The sequence below is a fragment of the Xiphophorus maculatus genome, chromosome 18 (genome assembly GCF_002775205.1).
Source record: "Xiphophorus maculatus strain JP 163 A chromosome 18, X_maculatus-5.0-male, whole genome shotgun sequence".
In the NCBI taxonomy this organism is placed as follows: Eukaryota; Metazoa; Chordata; class Actinopteri; order Cyprinodontiformes; family Poeciliidae; genus Xiphophorus; species Xiphophorus maculatus.
In genome coordinates, this window is record NC_036460.1 from 26,979,938 (window position 1) to 27,004,295 (window position 24,358).

At 38.7% G+C, this 24,358-nt stretch overlaps 1 protein-coding gene across 7 annotated transcripts in view; it reads right to left on the reverse strand.

Moving 5' to 3' along the window:
* lrfn1 (leucine rich repeat and fibronectin type III domain containing 1) overlaps positions 1 to 24,358 on the reverse strand; it is a 212,761-nt gene that overhangs the window by 40,572 nt on the left and 147,831 nt on the right. For 5 of the 7 annotated variants that reach the window (XM_023351142.1, XM_023351141.1, XM_023351140.1 and 2 more), the window contains one exon: positions 4,381 to 4,493. The exons of the other annotated variants lie outside the window; for them this stretch is intronic. The gene's annotated coding sequence lies outside the window, so the exon portion shown is untranslated. The remainder of the gene's footprint in view (positions 1 to 4,380; positions 4,494 to 24,358) is intronic. 7 annotated transcript variants of the gene reach the window in all.

A 24,358-nucleotide genomic window follows, 5' to 3' on the forward strand; every position in this document is an offset into this window, starting at 1 on the left:
CGTAGACGTTGTTGTAAGAGGCGGCAATCGCCCGGGTGTGTCGCTTAATTTCTTCGGATGATTAGAGCCTGCGGTAACAAGTATCAGGTGCAGAGATGGAGGTGATATCTTCTTCTGAAGCCTGAAGAATGTCCCCGAGCTTTCCACTCCACACCCCCCTCTGTCACTGATCTCGGCACTTGGTATTCTGGGAAAGACTTGCCAGCGAAGATTCAGATCGCTTTGACAAGAAAAGTAGACCCCGAGACACGAGACAGGGTTCGGGGAGGTTGAAGACGGATGTGCACTTGAATTTTAAGATAACACCTTGACCCCCCTCCCCACCCCCTCCTACCCTCATCATTAAAAATAATAATATTCAGAGCATGCGTGCAGAAGAGCGTCTCTGCAGTTTGTGGTACCATAAATGTGAGCAATGGAGGATAAAGGTGGAGAAGCGGTTCACTGGCCGTCTTACTGCCCTCAGACTTGACAAGTAGGATAAAAAAAAAAAGCTTAAAAGAGCATCTGGGCTTATGCCCAATGTGTGCACAAGCAAGAGTTGCCTATTTTCTGTCGTCAGGAAAGGATGAATTTAATTCATCAAAGAAAAACAGACTTAATGATGGAAATAAATGTTTTTGGGGACACACAAACAGCAAGATGTCAAAATATGCAGAGTTATGCAGGCTGTTGTAGATGCTGCTCGTTATGCATACAATGAGGAGGAAGAGAGGGAGGGGGAGGAGGGAGTGTTGTTATGTTCAATGCTGTTACACAAGCTGGGTAATTAGCTTTGCTCTGGTGTTCCCTTTGAACCAGAAGAGGACAAGTGGCAGCCATCATATTTTTCTGTTCAGTCCCTGACCAATAATACCACAAAGGTCCAGACCACAGAGGTTCAGAGGTTCACAGATCATCGCAATTCCTCACACATTTCCCCCGGAGCCCGGGGTATACACTCAGCAACGCAAAGTCACTGGAAGCAAAGTGGATCAGATGCAGCAAAAGGTAACTGTGCAGAACCTGGTCAGAGTACCACGTAGATCAGTGTTTCCCAACCCTGCCCTGCATGTTTCCCTTCTTTGATACACCTGATTCAGGTAACTGCAGTAAATGCCGTCAATGGAAATCAGCTGGGGCCGAAGCAAGGACACACCCAAAACATGCAGGACAGTGCGTCTCGGAAGTCCAGGGTTGGGAAACACTGACATAGATCCTATACACGTAGTCTCTGTACCTCGCATGCATACGGTCGCTCCGAGCTGACTGCCCTCCGAAGAGACTGCAAGGATCATTTACTCTATCCCTTCGTGCGCAGAGTTTTAACTTATGATTTTATACCGTACTGTACCATTCAGAATAGAGTTTATCTAGTGCTGCCGGCTGTTTTTGCATTTTATAGCCAATCTAAGATACAGTCAGTTGCACAGCAACTTTACATGGGAGCTCATCATCACAGCATATGGATTGAATCAGCGGAAATACGTAGCTTAGGGTTAATAACGTCAACACAAAAAAACCTAACTTAAACCTAAACCTGTTGATGTCGTGGTTAATTGTACAGTACTTTTTGTAGCAAGTGACTGTCTCTCGAAGCGCTGTCTACAAGCAGCCAGTAGACAGCTGCTAGGAGCTATATATTAGCTACTAGCAGCTAATAAAAAATGTTTTTTAGACAGCTGCTACTTAGACTTAATCTAAGTCTGAGACTTAGACTTTTGAAGTTAGTCTCAGTTATTATTATTTAGCTCAACTCACTCTCTCATATGTGTTTGAGAATCATATTTTGAATTTAAATGTTTTTTAGGTCACACTATTGCACTATTGCATAGTTATTAGCTAAGTTAGCCAATAATGACTTTTTAGGTTAGCTAGCAACAACTGGGAGCAAATCCATCGTTGAAACTTCCTCTTCTAAAACCTTTGTATCGCAGAATGTAAGACGTAAAATATGGTGACTAAGTGACAGACAAGATATGATTCATAATTCTGGGAGAATATCATGATTTGCTCAAAATTATCCGCTAACGTTAACAATGCTAACGTTTGCGTCTGCTTTGAAGCTGAACTAAGAGCTATTTCAGAGTCTGGATTGCATTTGATAACCTGCATTTAAGAAAAATATTAATAATTAGACTGATTACTCCATAACTGTGTAATTATTTACTGATTTGTTTATTTGAAAACACGACTAATTATTTAAACCATATTCTCTTATTAAAAAATAAGTGTTATCCCAGAATATTGCTCAATTTCATCTTATCTCTTTAATCCAATATGACGTGTCGTCTGCTGAATAAGTGACGACTTGTTTTTTTCTCATTTTAATTTTTTTCAAATTTTTTCAATCAATAGTATTGATAAGATAAAGTTTGGAAAATACATTACAGGACGAGAAGACAGTCGTACTGTTTTGCCTTTCATCCTATATATATAGCATGCTCACATCCCATATTGTTGGACATCGTTTGTTTGTTTGGAGGAAAATCCTTTAATCTTTACATATTTGAAATCTCTCTCAGTGGGATACAAATCTCTTGAAAGCCGGCATCCACAAATCATGTTGCTGCCAAGTTGATGAGACTTCATGAGCAGCTACTACATCAAAATCCCAAAGATTTAAGGATCGCTCTGTTGCCGTTAGTCTGCATCTCTTCCACTTCGGAGCTTTTTTTTGCATTTCCTTCTTTCGTGAATGCGTAGAAGGAACGCGAGCCGTCATAAATCTGAGCACACTGAATCTAGTCCGTAAAAACAAATTGCGTATACGGCATCATTATGTACATTATATGACATACACTCATCGGCATGAATCTCCTAATTAATGATGTGCTTTTGTTTTATTTAAACCATTTTCTTGGGTTCATTAACCAACTTCAATTAATTTTATAAACAACAATTTGGCTCATAAGGTAGATCGATGACTCCCTGCGGCCCTGCAAGGAAAAGCAAGTCTGCTCATCCTGTTAGAATCGATGGACGTGGATTAAGTGAGTTGGTTTCTTGCTGTTGATCTTACTTTTAATCATAGGCCACATATTGGCTTTTAACCTCAAATTATTGAGGTTAGAGTGATTTATTTATTCCAAAACCAGCTCTGATGTGTGTTTGGGCTCATTGTGCTTGGACATATTTTAGTCCATATTGCCAGGAAGGGGAAAAAAAACTATTTAGAAGCAATGGCCAGAGGCATAAAGGTGAAGTTGTAAGACCTGAAAGTGTTGTATTATTAAACGGTATAATGTCAGAATCATGGTCTGTTTTTTTTTTTTTTGTGCCATTGTTCATTGTGGTTAACTATTAAAATGGAGACTACCACCAACTTAGTTACGAGATAATAAAATGTTCCAGTGAAGCAATTATCCTCAAGCAAACATAAAAACTGATTTAGGAATAAATGACAAAGACCATTTGGCTTTTGGAAACCAAACACCTTAACTATATTGAAAATGTATCAAAAGGGCAGAAAAGACCTGAGGTTGAAATGGATTCTGATATTGTTTTTAATAGAAGAAAATCCAATGCAAGTTTATATTTGCACAATTCGTTTAGTTTTTATTTACTGTAGTTTTTTTTTTCCAATTAACATTTTGCATTAATTTCCATCTTTTCAGAAATACAAAAGCAAACCCCAAACATTGATGAATTGCAAAAGAGCAAAACATAACAAGCACTACACGGTGAGCTCTCCATCTCATGATCTATTAAATCATATGAATCGTCTCCATATATGGTTCATTTTTACCTGAATGTTGTTCAAATTAACTTGATTTATTTTTAGAACAATCACTCAATCTTCTGCAAATAAAAAAAACCTAAAACCTCATACTTTTAATGAATATATGAAAAGTTTTCACTGGAACAGTTTATTGCTTTATAACATGAAGGGTAACGCAGCATGTTTTACAAAAATAAAACCAAGCTATGAATTCTGTCTAAAAACCGAGCTATTTCAGCTATTTAATCTGCCGTAAGCAAGAAGCATTATGAACAAATCAACTTTAATTAGCCAGATGTAATCCAGTCACCCCTCCTAATGCACGTCACTGAGATGTTTGTATTTCAGAATATTAATTTCTGTTTATTGTGCATCTATTCCCAGGCAGTCTCTCGTGTCTGTTTATTCCCCTCATGTGCACTACACATACTTTCTGCGCCTCAACCTGCTGAGTAACGCTGGACACCGGAGTTAAAATTCCAGAAACAATAATTTGACCCACTTCTTCACGCACCTGCAGTTTTGCTCGACATTCCATCTGAAGTTCCCATACTGTCCCACATGGCACCGCAGCTTGCCGCTGCATTTTTCACTTTTTTTTTTTTGAGCTGCCAGAGCTCACTGTGCACGGGGCGTGAAACCACTCACTGTCAGTGTGTAGATATTCAGACAGAACTTACCAAATATCAAGCTCTGGTGTCCATCACAGGTTCAGCTGCAGCATCCTGAACAGGCAGCTGCCAGACAGTCGGGGTGATGCCAAGGACTCCAAATGTTATGAAAAACAAAACTCCTAAGAGACAAAAACAGGAGTGTGTGATATTCAACACAAACACCTCAACTACAAGAACTACCTTTCCTTCAAGGCCCTTCAAAAGTGTTCCTAATGTTTTTATTTATGATTATTTACCCACCAGAACATCTTATGATGTTTCATAGATTGAGATGACACATCTCAATCTATGAAATGTGTTTTGTTAATGTCCTTGATTTATTATGCTTTGAATCTCATTGAAATACACAGCAATGTTTCTCTTTATGACTGGTCTTACTGTATTTTGCTAATTTAAAAAGTTTTAACGTGTTCATGGTAAGTCATATGTTTTAATAATGTTTACCTCTTATGTTTCTTTGCCTTGTTATTCGGTTGGGTGATTCAGCATTTGAAACCTTGAATGTAAAAACAGCCACGGGCTTTCGAATGCATTTTATCCATAATTATACTTTGTTGACATGCTGGTCTTTCTCTAGCTGGAGGACCAAAATAATATTATCCCATTTTTATTTCTGGTTGCTTAACATGACAAGCTTTATGTGCTGAACTAAGATCTGTCCTTGTTCGACAACCAACCTGTTGTAATGTCTCATCAAATTTTGACATTCAGATCTAGACAATTTTGCAGCACTTGGTTGTGCTGCAAAATTGCAGCACAAAATTGCAGGTATAAAAAGGTTGTATATATCAAACATTACTTAAATCACTTTGCAATTTGACGCCTTGAAATTGGCCTCTGTCTCTTTAAGAAGCTTCTGCTTATTCAAACCCCCCCACCTTCAAGAAGTCCTCATAACCATGCCTCTCATTGCTGTTTGCATCTGTTCTTGTGGTGCGTTCACACGGAACGCATTACGCGCCTCAAAAACGGGTCCAGACGCTACAAGTTCGAGACGCGTGTGCACTTTGAATGCAGACAGTTGACATTTTGATCTACACCTAGCATTTCACTCGTCAGAGGTGTCTGGTTTACATTCAAAGCACATGTGGAGGACCGTCGAGGGTGGGTCACACACGTCAAAGTTGCTCTAGTCATTGTTATCCGTTGCAGGCCTATTTGTCGGACGCGTCAAAATGCTTCAAATCGTGCCGTGCCAGATGCGCAAACTGCGACGCGCCTCTGCATAGACTTTGAACGTAAACCAGATGCACCTGACGCACGACACGCTTTTGGTGTGAACGCATTAGGAACTTTGAACTCAGAATTAGTTTGTATGATGAGCTCAGCAGACTTGCCGTTCCACCAGGTGTTTGCTGATTGCTGCTAACGCTAGTCTGGAGGAACTGAGTAGGCTGAGAAGGCTGCCATGGTGATTATTTGTAGTCTTTGTGTTTGTAGACTTGAATTTATGTATGTTGGTAGATAGTCTCTGCTTTGCAAACTTAATAATTAGCACTAAAGAAGAGTAGGGGTAAATAAAGGAAACTCCATTATTTTTCTGTCATCCTTTTACATCATTTGTCATTTATATTGATTTATATTTAGATGTTTTAAATAATTAGTCTTTATTAAAATGTTATTATTTTCACTGTCATAAAATAAATCCTATACTGAGAAATGCACAGAAACCACCACGCTTTCTTAAATGCGTGACTGAATATGTTCAGTCGAACAGAAATAATTCATTTCAGACCACTTTTTTTTTAGTATGTGATGAATCCATTAATGTATATTGATATCATGAACATAGTGGATCAACACCATGCTTCTTTTAAATTTTTTACAAAGGGAATAGCTAAATGTGAACAAACCATTATCGACAGCTTTTTTTTCTAGCTAAGTTTAGCAGGCCTTGAAACGCACTTCCAAACAATATTCAAGCAACAAAGGAGGCCGCATTTCTCAACACACCAGAGATGCTGTCATACATTCATAATCTCATTGACTGAGCTCGCTCCTTTTTCCACTTGGCAGCTTTGGGCGCGATATGAACGCTGATCTGATTATGAAACAACAGGAAAAGAAACATAAGCAGCAGCGGAGGCAGCGGAGAAACACAGCCGAAGATACCACGGCTATGAATGTGTGTCCTGACATTAATATTTCACTGCATCACCGTAGCTATAAGAGAACAAAGGAGCGCGTTGAAAAATGTATTATGTTTTTATTTTTTTTCTGTAAAGCTTTGGAATTCATCTGTGCGAAACAGAACGGGCGAATCTTCTGCTCATGATGAGGTTTGTGCCAAAACAAAACGAAAAAAAATCGGTGAGTAATGCCTCTGGATAATTACTGCATGCTTTAAAGTGAGGGTATCGCTAGTACGTACACACACCGATAAAAATAGGCAACGATCTCTGAGAGAGGTTATTTTTTATTGCAACATTCCTGCTTCCTGTTTGTTTTTTGTTTCTTTTTTTGTCTTGCCTTTTATGACATGGAAAGGAAGGTGACTGTCAAGGTCGGTTTCTCACTTGTCCCAAAAAAACCTCAAAACATTCGACATGACACCGTCATGGCTTCACTTGCGTCACGCAATCCATGCGAGATCACCAAATCAGGTGAGCCTTCGCGCATGAAAATACACAACTCTGCACTCAGGTTGAAGCGTTTCTGCGCATCGGTTCGCATTCCGACAGACTCTGAAGCCTCGACGCCTTCCGCTATTCATCCGGACGATGTGACGTAAAGCCTTTGCTCTTCGATACATCGTCCCAGTCCCACTTCCAATTCCACTTCATCTCGGGCTACACTTGTATCGGAGGTGAGGAAATTAAGGAGATACGGTGAAAAGCGTGGTGGTTGATGGTGTTCAAGAAAACAAAAGAGTAGAGGTTCCAAGCAAATCATCACTTAGGCAAGAGTGAACGTTCTGATGTTGGTTTGGAAAACACTCGTTCCGTTTTATCTCCGACGTTTCTTCCCTGGCTGTGAGAAACAATCCACTCTCTAAAGCTCTACAGCCACACCATTTGACCTCTCTCTCTCTTTCTCTCTCCTTCCTTTTCCCCTCGCAGGTATATGAAGCAAAATGATCCGCGGTGGCACACAGCTCTGGCCAAAGGACACACTATATCAAGTCATTATCCATCAGAGATATCCCTTCGTATCTGTGCCAGACAAAGACAGTTGTTAGGGAAACAGTCATTCTCTTGTTCTGTCAGCTGTTACTCAACGTGCCAACGGGAGCGGCAGAGACTTCCGTCTTTGGCCGCGTTCTGTCGCAGGAGAAGAACGGCAGTGGGTGGCATCACAAGAGGGAAAGAGAAGAAACGAATCCAGCAGGCCAGCTGGGCTGGTGGAACAATGCTAAATATTTCTTTCAAAATAACCTCCACCTCGAAATTCATCTTCGATATCAACGTGTTTGTTGGACATAAGCAATCCTGACAATGTTTCTGTTGGTTGTCTCTGAAAGTAAATAGAAAAACGGTGAGCGTGTTAATACTTTATAGCAACCTTTCCTGGAAAACGCGCAAAAAATGGAAAAGAGCTGGGCTTCAAGGCGGACATGTTTGATGATGCAAGAGAGATTAAGCTTTTATCTTAATTTGGTGGTTTTGCTAAAAGAAGATAAATAATTTCACATTTTAAAACACACATAAATGGTAAACCTGGAAGATATTTTGAGAACTACATTGTTATCAATGATGCTTTGGAACTGTTCTTTACTCAGGGTGGGATGATGACACAATGTCACAGAGTCCATACTTCACAACATAAACATACTGTGGTTCTTTGTAGTTTGTAGCTGCCCCAATTTTGGCTAGCAAGAACTGTTTGGCTAGCTTTGCTAGCTGGGCTGGCAGCGAGCTAATGCTAGCTGAATGTAGCTAGCTGGTACTAGCTGCCAACCCAGTTAGTTAGGACTAGCCACCTTTTCATGCTTTGTCATTCCAACATCAACTATACTGAAATTGTAAAGCATCAAAGTTAATTCTTCTAACTCAGGTGAAACATGCAGCTAGTATCAAAGACATATAATTTTGACATTGTAGAGGATAAAGAAAATCCATAATAATTCTAAACTTATGAATTAAATGGTTTTATTTTTTGTAAAGTGTTTGTTCTATGATCATTCCACCCTAAAACAATTTAAATCAATTTTAAAGTAACCAAAGTAATATGAAATTAAAATCTATGAGTGCATGAATATAAGTTATCCAAAAATCAAAAGAGAAATTCTGGAGCTTACACCAGCAGCTGGGTAAGCACAAGATGATTTTTAATAAATCACACACAGCGGTATGAGAACTTCATTTTAGCACAGACTCCTAACGAGGTTTCTCTGTTTGTATTACAGGCCTTAATTATTTTTAAACCGCCTGACCGGGAGGTTAAGGTCTGAATTGAAAATTATTATTATTCTTTCTCCACGGAGGAGCTTCGTTCTCCAACTTCAGCGATTGTGGCGTCGAGATAAAGACGAGCAATAAAGCAGGGCACAGCTGTAACACGCTTGTTAAAGGACAATCTCAATGTCACATCGGCTTTGCGCGCAAGTGACAAACCACTCGGTCAGATAATAGTGACACCGCTCAGTAGTTCAGCATAGCCTGATAGCTTTCATAACCATGGGGGTTAAAGTCGTCCTCAGCAGATCTGTGAAGGCACCTCCTGTCAGGCCATTTCCTATTTTTACCAGCTGTGGTCACAACTTCCCTTGTCAGCACTTTGATTAATGGGCTCCTTTTCACACGAGATCATGGCCACTATATGGCAAAGTATCAATTATGCGCTGTACATGTTCATGTTTTCTCCAGCTGTGTACCCGCATTCAATCACTAATTACATGACTAATAGGGTTTTTAGCTAGCAACACCCCAAAACGCCAAACTAAAGGGATATATGTCACTTAGTAAATTAGATATATCCTGCTCGGCCTGATTTCTCACAATAAAAACCGAGGCTAAAACCACAAAAGTGAGGTAATTATTTCAGACAAGCAATTGTTTTTCGTCTGAGCTCCCATTGCCCCACAACCATAGATAAAATGGTTTGAAGGAAAATGGCTTGTCGGAGAAGAATAATTGAATAATTAGCTTTTTATTAGCTTCTACAAACCTTTGCCTTTACAGGTCAGGCAAAAATGAATTGGTTCTATGTGTGTGCTTCCCCACCAGACGATCGATACTCATGAATCTGCTGGTGGAGGAAGGAGAGGTTACCAGGAGAACAACAAGGAGGACTGAACTAAAATAAAACACCTATCTCAGTGTTGATTGAGGCTGGTTATTTTATGCTCACAGACCAACCAATTCACAGTTCCTGTGTTGCTGCTGGTGATATTTTGCCTAATTTTAACATACAAGTATGGGTGGAGGATATGGACTTAAAGTTTTATCCTGATATTTTGTGGGAGTATTGTTGTAAAAGTGACTATATCAACTATTTATGTCATCTTTTATAGTTAACTGTGTGGTGATGATTGTGTGTCGTAGCAATTATAGTCCCACAAACACAAATACTGCTCTTGAAAAACCTTCCCATTCATAATACGCTTCTTTTTAGGACACCAGTCACATAAAGAAGTATGATTTGTGTCACTAAACGCACACAGTAACTGCATTTTGTCATATTTTTTAAATATATTGATACAAATTTGTTGAACAAAATGTGAGAAAACAGTTTTAGGGATTTTAAAACATCATAAATTGGAATTTATTGTCGTAACAATTAATCAAAAATCTTATAATGATATTTATCACGATAAATGGTAAACGATACGATAAATGCCAATTCCTGTGTATAAGTTTAAGTGTGGAGCCAAAAAGGTGTTGCATGTTTTGATGTGTAAAAAGGTGTGTAAACACCAGCCACAGCAAATATTAGGCTAAAAATCTGCAACAAATCAAACAAATCATTTGGAAATACAACAATATCAGCACTTCCTTCGTGTGTGCAGCTATATAGCGAGGCGTGCCGAGAATTGCTGAGGTTTATCAGTTTTCAAACATCATAACTGTATTATATAACAGACAATAGGAGGGGAGATACAAGTGATAACAAATGATGAAAAAAGCAAACAAAATTGTGCATCTCTGCAGAGATATGTTTCAGACATACATAACAATCTAAGATGAAAATACTAACCCTTATTCATTCCTCATGGATTACTGCCTCATGTTATGGCGTTGGAGCTGTTTAGCGGGTTCGGGTCATGATGTGGATCTAAATTTATTTCCAGCTGCTGAAAATTCCTGGCATTTTTGTTACCATGGACCAGTGAAGGTTTTATATTTGTGCCAACGATTTAAACTCTGACAATATTAAACTGATATCTTCAGCTGCATTAAGATACTTGTCTTATTGATCAATCTAAAGACTGTTCGCTCAGCTCATATAGTTTGTTTATAAGGATCCTCGTTAGCCGTTGCCGTGACAACTGCTGCTCTTCCTGTGGTCCGCATTGTAAAAAACACATTTATTACAAAAACAGTTACACACGTAACATTAGTAGCGCAACATATTAATTCATTCATATGATGAAAACTAAACTGGACTCTTTGAAAAGCTCTAGCTTTTGTTACATTTAAAAAGTTTGAAAGAAGGGAGCCCCATGTTCTCTTTCTTCCAGAAATAATAGACTTTAGTCCAGCAATGTTGTTGTATGATGGAAAAGTAAACAACCTTTTAAAGCATTCCTTGTGTTAAAATGATAGATGCACCGATCCGATGTTATCTGTATCCGTCCCAGTATGGAAAAAAATTCTAGATTGGTTACCCGGTGACAATTGCTGTGCTGTACAAGTGCAGAGTTATCAAATAAATTTGGAATTCAGCACATTTATGTATGTTTTTAAAAAAATATATGTTTAAATCAATTCAGCTGCTTTTCTGTATCGGATCAGTATCGGCTGATACTGATCTGATGTTGGTATCGGAAGTGACAAAAGTGGATAGGTGTATCCTTAATTAAAATTGTGTACAGTGTGACTAAATGAAAGTTGATTACACAAAAAACATTTGCATAAATACTACAATGTTTCTAAAAATATTCGACGGGGAATATCTAGCTTATTTTTCACCAAGAGCCAATGCAGAGATTATAAGGCAAGTGAGACAAGACAGCAGTGTTAATGATCAGTGACATATAAACTGCTGCATTTTGAACACGTTTAGTCAAGATAGATTAGTGCATTTGTTTTTCAACTTATTCATTTCCCTGCCGAAGCTTGTCGTTTTGCCAATCAGACGAGCAGAAGTTCATGTGCTACGTCAGCAATGATTTGTTCCGCTATGATTTGTGTTCAAACGATTGTGAGAATTGATTGTTTTTGGACTCTGTCCCCCTCTCTACATGTGCTTCATGTGTTTTTTGCTCTGACTCATGCCGACACTGGAACAAATCTGATCATTGTGAACAACCAATGAGCTGAAGTTAAAACAGTGATAATCGACAGGCTCCATTGTAGATTTTTACGCAAAGATATTTAGTCTTAAAAGTAAGGTGAACGCTAAATGCTACAATTGCTTTCACTTTCATTTTAGTTTAGTGGGAAACTGAAAAAACAAAATCAGTTTTCTGATAAGTGAGCGATAGCACTGACATGCTATACTAATTGCAATTGTGATTAACAGCTGTTTGTGTGTTTTGATCGATTATACATATATCATTTTGTCTTATAAGCTCACAATTGAGCTTATAAGACTTTGTATAACTTTCATAGTTCAATACTTGTTATTTAATACATTACTCTTCAGCAACTATTAGCTGCTTTGATCCTTACCTTGTGCTTAAATCTTTTACAAAGATTTTAGGGTTGGACAACTAATCGACAAAATCAACTAATTGATTAATCAATTTTGTTGATTCATCGCTAAAATCGATGAATCGACAAAATAGACAAACTATTTAGTTAATACTGCTGATTAATCAAATTTTCTGTTTTGAACATTTAATTTTGAAGACTTAATTTTTGGAAAATATGGATTTTTTTTTTTCTCTACCAAAGCCCTTCCTGGCTTTCCAGAGGGATATTAACCATTGACATTTAAAACAAGTATTTTTAAGATATTTTTTGTAATTTGTAATTCTTCTTTAAAGAAAATTTCTTAAAATTGGATTTGAAATTTGGAGCAAAATGAAAAAAAAGGAGCAATTTATTTTTACATGCCATTTCATCCAGCACTAACAGTCTTAAATTATTTCTCAGCAGTGGACAAGCAAGTGAATAGAACTATTGTGAGCAGCAAACCCAAACATGACTGAGAGTGAAAAGTTGTACAACTTAAGGCCTTTTCACATGAATGTTGGTTAAACAAAAAACTTCCCCATCATTTCAAACATCCCTTGATAGAAGCTAAGCTTATAACTCTATATGTAAATTGCTTTGGATTATATTGAGTAAGGGTTTGTAGAGGAAAAAAAAAAAAACAGCGAGTGAAATAAAAAACCTTAGATCCTCTCTTGATTATTAAAGAACACTGAACATGACCACGTTCAGGTCTCAACGCATTAGCGCGTGGCCTCATTTCAATGCCGACACTGATCATTCTGTGAGCTCATAATGAGAAAAGACAGTGCTGATATACTAAATGAAGGTTTTATGACTACCTCTGCCCCATTGAGCCTTAACCAGAAAACCCAAATGGGCTTCATGAAAAACCAAGTGATTTCACGCTTTACCGGATGCCGCCACACATGCATATGGTCTTAAGTTGCAGTAAAATGAATTAAAGTTACCAAGACAACATTACATAAATCCGGAGTTGCTTATCTTCTTAGCTTTTAGTCATATTTAATGCACTTGTGTGTCTACGCGGCAGAGTCACAGGTGGCTGCGAAATAGTCTTTGCGATTTTTTTCTTTCAAATACGCGGTACTTTACGAGCTACTTTTCTCCACACAGCCGTGCTATATAATGCTGCCACTATTTACAGTGCGCCGAAAAGACACGGCCCTCTGTTCACAAATTCAAGCATGAAGATTACAAGGGCTTAGTACGGCGAGTATTACCATATCCTGATCCATACAAGCCTTTAAGCGGGGTTATGAGAAAGTAGCAGAGCGGGCTTCAGCTGGATGAAATTTTGCACAATTAAATATACACTAAAAAAAGAATGATAGGGGAAGGGAAAAGAAAGACAGCTTTGCTGCATAATTCCTTCACAGAGGTCAATGGCAGAACAATCCCAAACTAAAAGGTAAAAAAATAAAAGATAAAAAAAACCAACTGCTGGGATTATCTTTGTTATCCCCACTACATCGCCAAAAGTGGAAGGGCGAAAAAACACTATGGAGAATCTTTGCTGCAATCCCCCAAGTTCTCAAAAACAAGCGTGAAAAAACATGTCTGCACACAGGAGCTGGGACTAACTATGAATCATGCGCGCTGGCGACATATTTTTCCTTATTTACCTTCAGCAAATAATGTCAGAGTTGTGCCCAAGGACTGTCACTGCTGTCACTTTGACAGCTGGTGGGAGGTGGTGGCGCAGCAGTCACTAACAAAACAGGTTTAAGAAAAAAAAAAAGGGAAGAAAAAAAAAAGCACCTTTTACTTCCTCTCCCTTCAGAAAACATCTCAATTCTCTCCGTGCTGGGTGACACTCGGTCTTCTGTAATTTGTGTTATGTTTTTGGATTTATAGCCAACTACTGTAGAGCGGGGTTTGTCTGTCGCGAGAAAGGGTCAGATCGAAGAGGACAAACGGGGGATGAAAAAAACGGGATGAAATCACTTCCAGTACGTCAACTCGGAAACACAGGAAGCTCCTGTCTCAGCTGTGTTGTGTGAAAGGAAGAACAACAACTTTGATTTACTTTCCCCTCCAAACTATTTCAGATGACTATGTGGACTTAATTTTGTCACCTAAACTAACTTCTTCTTCTTTTTCACAGTTGTTTACAGCAATGAATGCAATTCATGTAAAATTTGGCTTTGACTTTAACTTTTGTTGCTTGTTTTTTTTAAAAATAAAATCGCAGGACATTTTGACAACAGAGAGAGACAAACAATGCAGTAGAATAAAATGCAGAACCAGATGTATAGAAAACTCCTTCTGCTTGTGTTTCTTTCCATTTTATGGGGGACTTGGGTGAATGACTTTGGAGCAGATGTCAGATGAATAAGTTGAAATAGATTTGTTGAACACCAATTGACTTTGCAACACAGAAAGTCCCAACAACGTCATGGCTGATTCACTATCTGCGTTTCCATTACAAACGTGCACAAGTTTTTGTCTGGTTTCTGCTAATGTTGAAAAAAAGTGCAATTTTGCAATTGCGGTGTTTCCATTACATAATAAGTGAAATGAAAATCACACGTGAATAAGCCAGTCAAAATCATGGCAGCAATGGATGTAAAGAGTTACATGAGATATATTCATAACTTAGCCATGGCGCTAGTGCTCATCATCAGAGGGAATGTCAAAGTTTTATTCAGCCGTTGAAGCGACCGACCCGTTATACTTGGCAGCGGATATGTATGCAGCTTTTTAGGGAAATTATTGTCTACAATTTTACAGGAGAGCTATGGATTCAACATGTTTAAATGACACAAATGTATGAAAAAACATATGTTTTATCGACGTTGCTGTTTCCTTTAAGCTCATTTATTTTCGTAGTTTCAATTTGGGCAATTTTATGTAAGGACCATGTTGCTGAAAAAGTTGCCTGTACGTTGTAGCAGAAAGGTAACAATATGATAATAATATGTTAAATTGGTCTTTCTAAAGAATCTATGTGCTAAGAGTGAATGTATAACTGTTAATTCTCTGTGTGTAGGGGTGTGTGGGTGTGTGTGTGTGTGTGTGTGTGTAGCCCTGTGGGGGTGATCTGTACAGGGTGTTCCCCACGTCTCACCCAAAGGCCGATGGGGACAGGCATACCCCCGTAACCCAGCATGGATAAGCAGGTGTCGACACTGTAAGCATTGGCTTGTCTCACATTCTGGTGATATAACAACATTTATTAAAAGTACCATAACTTCAGGGTAATAAAACTTTTTGTTAAAACAAAGTGCAAATCAAAGCAACATTCCCACTGCAGCTAAAACTAACTTCTTTTTCTTCTTCATTTTTTTTTTTTTTTACAGTTATAGCTTAACATTGTTTAAATTTTTTTTATAAACAAACTTAAGCAAGCAATAGAATTAACAGATGCTAATGAGGGAATGTACAAGTGCTTCCTGTGCAAAATATTATAACTTATGGCAGTTCTGCTTTTTACAGCATAACACAACCCAATATTAGCAGGATAATTAATGTGCCTGTCTTCTCATGCAAACAGCCTGCAGTCGGCTGTTTCACAGACACCGTGGTCGTAGCTTCACTACCGACGTTTGTGAGGCTAGTGTAAGCTAACAGTTACACTAGCTAGAGAGTGCAATGTCTATGTCAAAGACTTTGCACGTTTTTCGTCAGGTTTGCTCCGAGTTCTGAGGTCTGTTTTTGTGTCTTTAGTCATTCCAGGGATTTAAATGATGTTAAGTTGTTTAATTCCCACAGAGGCTTTACGTAGACCTCACTGTGACATGAGTTAGTGTTAGATGTGGATTGTAGATATTTCATTTAGACAAAGTAAAACGTCGTGGTCTAAAAGTTTAAGCCTATCTGTTGCGACATTGCGGCAGTAATCATCGTCTCTCCTTTAGTTTTTGGGTTTGTTGTCTTGTCCGCTTCGGTCTGAGGCCTGTTTTTTAGGGTAGAGAGTTCTGAGTAATTCCCATGATTACTCTTCTTGTTTATCGTCCTCTTTTTAGATAGTGTTCACTGGGTCTCTCTTCTGTCTTATCACCAGCCCACAGTGCCCCCACACTGCAATCGCTCAGCTGCTTTCACTCCACCAATCACCCTGCTCAGTATTTATACTCCTCAGAGAAATCGTTTGTCATCAGGGTTCTGTCGTGCTCCCTTGGTGATGCTGCCTGTGCCCTGGTTAGCATCACCTCCGCTTTGTTATTTGTAAGCTCTTGTGTTCTTTTAGTCCCGTTGTTCAAACTCATGTCATGATCTTCCTGTCATAACTAGTTTCAGACAGAGTTGAGACCAATAGAGGGGCCGGTTCTCTGAGTTAAACGTGGGGCAAATAGAAAAAAGACAAACACCTTACAACAACATAAGAACCGATATTCATTAAGAATCTAATATGGCGTCACATCCTGTCATATCATCATCGTAATTTGGGGAGAATGCAAAGTAAAGGTAGCTAATGTTTTCCCTGTTCAGTGCTGAGACTGTAGTTCTTAAAGAGAAGACTGTGGGAGAGATTATTTCTGATTAGACAAGAGTTATGAAGTACATTAATAAATAATCTAAATTGCTGCTGTGTCTTACTAAATAAACTCTAACAATATTTGACTGGTGAACTTCCACAGCAACCCAGCTGCAGACTGCTTTAAAGACCAAATTACCTCAAGGGGCTACCATGCAGCTATCATTCGGTAGGAATGCTAGCACCTCAGAAAGGCCGAAATTCGTAAGGTGGAGAGATAAAATATATATTCAATAAGACCTTGAGAAGCTCATCTGTATGTTTACCTTTAGTCTAATTCATTACTGCAACATGGTCTTCAAAGGTATCTCTAAAAATTCAACCCTCCAGCTGCAGCCGTTCCAGAACTCTGCTGCTCAAGTTCTCACTAAAACCAGGAGGACAGAGAATATCAGCCCAGTTCTAAAGACCTTCCATGCAGTAGTAATGCTACTACATTACTACTGTATCCCATCGGCTCCCTGTAGCTCAGAGAATAGACTTTAAGATACTTTTGTAATTTAAAGCACCAGTCGGTTTTGTGGTCCTCGAATCTGGATCAAAACTACAGAAAACTGCCAAGACGCTGAAACACCGAGCTCCTGTAGATCAGAGCTGCCTTTGACTAAAAACACCTGGAAAATCATAAAGTGTCGTATGTCTTTGAGCCTGTCATGATTTTCCTTTTATTCTGCCACTGCAGTGCAATGGTTTTTTGTTCTTTTTTGCTGGTCTGTTGTTTTATTTTCTTTCTAATCATGTAGAGCAATTTGAATCGCCTAGTTGCTGAAAGTGTGCTGTACTAATAACCTGTCTTGTCTTGGCATGACTTCATCTAAGAGCAAAAAAATGTAAATATTTAAAATAATTTGAATTTAAAAAAAAATCTCATTTATATGACTTTATTAGGGTAAAAATAATTAGACTTGTTTGACATGATTCTCAACTTTCATTAAAATTTCACACGTATGGGTATCAACTTTCAGACATCTTGATTAATTGAACTGTGGCAAGTTTGACTGCGGCCATAATTGTTATGTTGTTATTTTTGCTGCAGACTACATAACATTAGATGTGAGCTCTACATCTAATGGCTGAACCTTCCTTTAGCAGGTCAGCTTCTGCAGCGAGTTCATCCGGTTCGTCGCTCGCCTCCAGCCCAGATCCCGTCTGATACCAACTGTAAGGTGAAAGTGGAGCAGAGCGCGACCTGAAAGCAGTACCGCTTCATTACACCAAAGAGTCGGAGGCTGCTCCCGCCCAAAGCGGAGAAACCGACTGAGGCTGCGTATGTAGCGCAGCGGGCAGTTAGCCTGATGAACGCAAAATCAGAAGCTGTCTCTGTGGTTGGACCATTTCTGTCCGGAACAGCTAGGAAAATAAATAAATAAAGAAAGAAAGAACTGTTTTATGGAACTTCGATATCAGGCCCCTTTTTCTTCACTGTCAGGTCTATGTTGAAAGAAAATATATATTTTTGCCTATGTCAATCAATCAAGTTTATTTGTATAGTACGTTTCAGCAAATAGGGCAGTTCATCAAAAAAACACAAAAATACAAAGTCATTCAGCACATAGTCAATCTGAGGAATTATATTTTGTCAAGTTAAACATCAGAATGTTGATTAATGTCTCATTGATTACGGTTCAAAAGTAACCAAACAATTTTATTTTTAGTCTAGATGTAAAGGCACTCAGTGTTTCAGCTGCTTTGCTGTTTATATATACTTATAATTTAAGGGCCCAGTTCTGCACACTACACCTCTCTACTATGGCTCCAGAACAAGAAGCTAATATCTAGCTAAAATGTTATTGTCAACTAAATTTGAGTATTATTGTTGAGGCCTCCACCAACACACACACCCGCACACCCCCACACGCATAAAAGAAAAAGGGGGAGAAAAAAAAGAATACAATATAAAAGAAAGAAAAAAGCCACTTGGGGCATCTCCAGGTTCCTGGTTTCTGATAGGACATTGGTGTAGGCAGACCAGAGGCAGAGAGGTAACATAAATGTGGAAAAACAGGACACATTGACCACAAAATGGCACTAAACGAACAGAACATCAGACCGGAAAGTATAATAGAAGCTCCTCACAATGGGAAGCAAGAAGCTCCAACACTGAGGAAAAGGAGGGCGGAGTGATAATGAAAGCAGATGAGCGTAAACAGGTGGATTCAGAGCAGCTCTGGGAGAGCTGGACGTAGACAGACTGAGAAAAATAATATAATTAACACAGATAACACAGAATGAGCTGAACTAAGACACAGAAAGGATGTACAAGTCACCAGGGAACAAGACTAACACTAACGTGAGACAAGAAGCCACACAAGAAATAAGGAACTAAAGGAAAATATTAACTACTGTGGTAAGAACAACCGCACAAAGAGATAAACTGAATACGGCAACACCTTGCTGACAAAAATAAGCCCAAAAAAGAGCAGAACACAAACATAAAATAAAAGTCATCTGTATGGAGGGTTTTCAGAAAAAGGTATATCTGGACTAAGGCATATTTCTTAATTAGCATCATTAAAAAAAAGATCAATAATCACATTTGTTTTGGAAAGCTAAAGACCTGGGTGCCATGTTGTCTCCTAGCCATGCTTTAACAGGTTTTTGATTTTCATTGACTAGGCCCTGAAGGAATTAAAGAAAGAAGTTTTTGCTTAGAAAACATGGCTTTTCACTGCCAGAGCTGATGTCCGGCTTGCGGCAACAGAGGGAACTGGTCCAGGTTTTGAACTGGAACTGGTTTGGTAAAAAAAAAAAAAAAACACACCCACAAAAAAATAGATGCTGGCAAAACATTTCTTTTAATGTTGATTTACATTTAAAAAAAAAAACAACAACCATGATGTAAATCACCATCATTTTAAACTTCCATGAGGATTTCATCCAATTTTCAGACACAAAGAAATAAAATCTAATAGCATGTTCAATGTGGACTTCACCCACTAACCTTTGAAGAGATTCACTCAGAGTTACAGAATTTCACAAGGAAAAATGAATATAAAGAGAGATAAATCTTTCAGAGACATGGGAACATACTCTATGGCTGTTCAATAAATAATATGGAGCTTAGAATAAAAAAACCACACATATATATATATATATATATATATATAAACCTCAGTGAAAGCGGTGGAAGTTTAAAATATCTTCATAGCTCCTTAACAAAAATACAGAGCTTCAAAGCTACCAGCCATAAAACATAAAGCATTAAAACTATGTGCTATGTACTTAAAAGTGAAATACTGATAACACCTCAAATCGTCCGCCCGATTTCAGCGACTCAGTCAAAGGCGTCGTGCAGAACCCCGGAGCGTTGACGCAGCCCAGGGAAAACTTTTAAGTACTTCACTGTAATCTCCAATTCTGTGTCACCTTATGCTTCAGTGGCATCCTTCAAAAGAAAAGCTCAGTCGTCAAGCCCGTTCATTCCGGTTTTTTAGACATTGCACAACGGCAGTCTTTTTTTTCTTTTACCTCTGCTCTCATGTGACGGCATTTCACGACAGGAAATGTTTTGCATGTTTTTACTCTGCAGAAAGTGTTTGATAGACGCCAAGACATTAATGTTGAAGTAAAACAAAATCTGAATATGAGTGGGAAAAACATCAGAATTTGCATAGGTATGCCTCAGCAAGTTTAAATATTATTGGATACATATTTTATTGTAATTCGAATTGTCAAGTGACGGGTTACATAAAGCCTGTTGACATAAGTGCTTCCAATAAATGTTATGGCCTCGTTAAGGCCTACACACAGTCACTGGGAATCCTGCTGACTAAAAAGTTGTTCTGTAGAAAGAAACTGGAACTGAGAGCGAGACAAAACACAACACAGCTACAGCAGCTGGATTTTGACAGAAAGATGCAGGCATTCTTATGGAAAGTTATGCGAAAGGAAAAAAGTTCAGTGGGAAAAAAAATTATTCTAGAGTTTTTACAACTAAGTCAAACACCCACTTGTTTACTCTGTCATATGTCCCTTAGCTTCATACCTGTGGCTCTCACTTCTTTTGTTGATATTTTATTTCTTTTTAAACTGTACTGTTTTGTTTTGGTTATTTTTATCTCATTGTGATTGTTCAGCACTTTGTTTGAAATCGCCATTTGAAGGGAGTGTGCATAAGACTGATGTGACGCTGTCATAAAGATGACATAACTCCTGTCAGGAACATGAAGGAGTTCATGAACGCTTATGACAGTTGTCATGAAATAAATAGACACTTTTAATGCAGAGTTGACATTTTAACTTACTTTTTTTCCCCCTCCCCTCCAGGGGGTCTTTTTGTGGGCTCTAGTGTCCCTTATATGAAAGTAGGCTGACAGGAAAGGGGAATTGAGGGGGGGGAAGACATGCGGTAAATGTTGCCGGGTCCGGGAATCGAACCCGCGACGGCCGCGTCGAGGACTCAAGGCCTCCAAACGTGGGTCGCGCTAACCCGTACGCCACCACAGCACGCCCTTAACTTACTTTTAATGCAAGTTTTAATGGAACTTTACATTGAAAATGTAACTATTTACCAAACCACACTTCATGACAACAGTCTTAAACATTTATGAAGATCCCATGTTCATGACAGGTGTTGTATCACGTTCATGACAGCGTCATGTCAAGTCTTATGTACACCCATTTAAATAAAGTGTTACCAATAAAGTTATTGATATTATTATTTAATGATCATGGTTTCACAATGCTTGTAAAGCCAGCTAACTTGCCGGATAGAAACCCCATATTGTCAATAAACAGCCATGCCAGACTGATCGCCTTAATTCATGCAAAAACGTTTCCGAATTAAACACAGCACATAGACATAGATTTCAGTAGGTTGATGTTTATGTATGCAAATTAAAGGATGTTTCTATAAGCTTCTGACACTAATATTCAAAACTAAAGCAAACGTTTCAAGCATTTAAGTCTCATTTCTGGCAGTTTAACTATTTGATGCACGTATGATGTATTAAAATCTACTTGTCATTGAGGATCAGCTGAATATGAGCGATATTGGTGCGACTTCGCCCTCTCTGCCATCATCAGCAAGCTGCTTATTTCTCCTGGCTCCCCATTTGTTGCCTTGTTTTTGATCCGATGCACTCGGGCGCATTTATCTCTGTATGTATTATTGATGTTGTTGGGAGAGCTGGTGTAGGAACATGGTCTTCGGGAGCCATCCAACTTAGATGGATGGCTGTTTTTTTTGTTTTTTTTCAGGACTTTTAGTGACTCCTCTTGGTGAATTTGACAGTTGTAAACATATGTATACCACCGCCGAGGTTGAGCCAGCCATCTATTATGGATGCGGAGTAATGCAGGGTGGAAACGAGTCACCTCCAGTGAGGTACTGGGACTTTATGAAATGTTAAAATGGGACCTCTCGAAAATCTGCCTCGCATTACCATGAATAATATCTGGAGCTCGAAGTGCGAGAACGCAACCTCGGCCCGTCTGGCTTTTAGGGATTTCAGGAAGTGACAATGAAAGGCGTCTCTTAAAAGCACGTCACCTCGGAAATCTGTTCGCAACTGCTGTGCTTTACTATTTAATAGCCTAGACTGAATCATTCTCATTTTAAGATGCAAAAATGGCAGCCTAATCATAACCTTTTATATTGCTCTGTTTACGCTAAAAGCTGTTGTCTCAAACTCATTTTTTCACCCCAAAAGAATCTAAGACCTTTCCTTGAGCTGATGTTTGGGCTCCTGATTTCAGCCCCAGTCAAGCAGTCGACACCACACACCGGGTCATGCAGCGTGAAAGCTGCAAAAAAGTGTGTGTGTTACAGCCGCTGCCTTCGAAACGGATGAGAGCACGTCTCGCTGATGGATCCTTTCCTGCTGCAGGAGGTGGCGTACCCTCCCGACGACGACGCGGCGGCGTGGCGTTTCATTCGATTTGGACGGTTTTATCATCCCGCACAACAGCCCTTAATCAGCATTTGAAATGTTCGCAATATGGCTCTGACAATAATTGGATTATTTTAGAGGGAATGTTCCATCAATGTTCAATATCATTTGGTACAGGACTCATCTTTTACCTAGTGAAACCGAGGGGAGAAGTGAATTGCCTCTAATGCCTACCTCCTCAATTGTTCAGGCCCAATTTCCCCTGTGTTTGCAAGTCGGACCCAACGAGGTGCAAAGAGGCTTTTTTTTTATTATTATTACTATTTCCTTTGGTTAACAAAGTTGTCTTATAAAAATAACAAAGCAGGTAATGTATTTTCACGGTAATTTCCTCAAATGTATACAATTACACTTGATGAAAATGATCATAGCAAAGGAATTAAACTCATTAAGTGACTTTTAAGGGTCCTAATAAGCGCCATATAAATTTGATGTATTATTAATATTATTATTGTTAGAGACACATAAGGTAAGAAAATGACTAGGTAAGAAAAACCTTAGTTTTTTTCTTCTAATCCTTTGACCTCTTATAATCTGTGACAAAAGTTTTGTTGCTGTCTTTCCATAATCCATTCTAGCCACTTCATTTTTATCAGTCTCCTCCATTTGGTCAATACACTAATTCAGTGCAGACCCAACTCTGAGTGTGTCCTATAATAACATTTTGAATGAACAGACTGTATTTTTTGGACAGAATTAGTCTAAGTATTACCAAGTACTTTTGGTCCAGTGTCTAGTGCAAATATCATCGTTAAAACTGCCCGGTTGACTAGTTATCAACGTTGACCGTCTGACTCAAACTCAAGCACTTTGTATTGCCTTGTTGCTGAAAATAAAAATGCTATGTAAATAAAATTACCTTTACCTTCCCACATGAATTTCTTTGGCAAGACAGAAATTCTTTTCCATTTGATCAAAATGACTCCGCTGATGAAAACTAAAATGTACATAGGCCACTAATGATGTCTAAAGGCTAACCTTTTTAATGTAGCTGAAGTAGGCTAAGCTAGCCTGACTATTGACATCTTTTGTTCAAAATTTGCTTTGTTTTAAGTCAATCAGTTCGGTCTTATTTCAATTGTACCAAGATATGTGCAGTAGAAGCTAGACCAAAACTACTTGGTAGGATTTTGCTTTTTTTTTTTTTTTTTTTGCAGTGTAGAATTGTTTCAGGAGCTTATTGATGTGGACAAAAATCCTGTGTTTAATGTGCAACTTGCTAATTTCAGAATAAATTAAAATAGTTGACGCTCTACATTTCCAGCCTGTGTCGTTTTGACAACACATCATTAAATGGATGCGTATTCCCAATTTTTAGTTCAAAGACTTGTTGACGATGTTGCGAATGCAGCTTCAAAAGTGTCATTAATAGGTCAAAACGATGAGCGTATTTAAACGTCTGACTGGTGCTGAGAGGCCTAATCACAGGCTGATGTGCTGCAGAGCAGACTGTGGCTGTGAGATCCTTCTGTTCTGGTATAAAGAAAAAAAAAGAAAAGAAAAAGAAAAAAAGTGTAATGCCTCGGAGTGACGATGAGCAATATATGTGCATGGTGCAGCGAACCATCTCGTACGTGTCACCTGCTGTTATGCCAGCCACGATTAATTGAAGTCAACATGTCTGGTTCTTGAAGTTTAAGCACTCGAGTTTTTTTTTTTCTTTCTTTTTTTTTTTTTTCTGTGCACACCCGACGAAAGGTCACCTCTTTCTAATTTATTTGCCAAAAGGAGAGCGAGCAGGGGAACAAGCAAAAAGGCAAGAGATTTAATCAGAGTGTTACTCCGACGCCGACACCTGGTTCCGCCTTGCTGAGCAGCCTGCTTCACAACGGCAC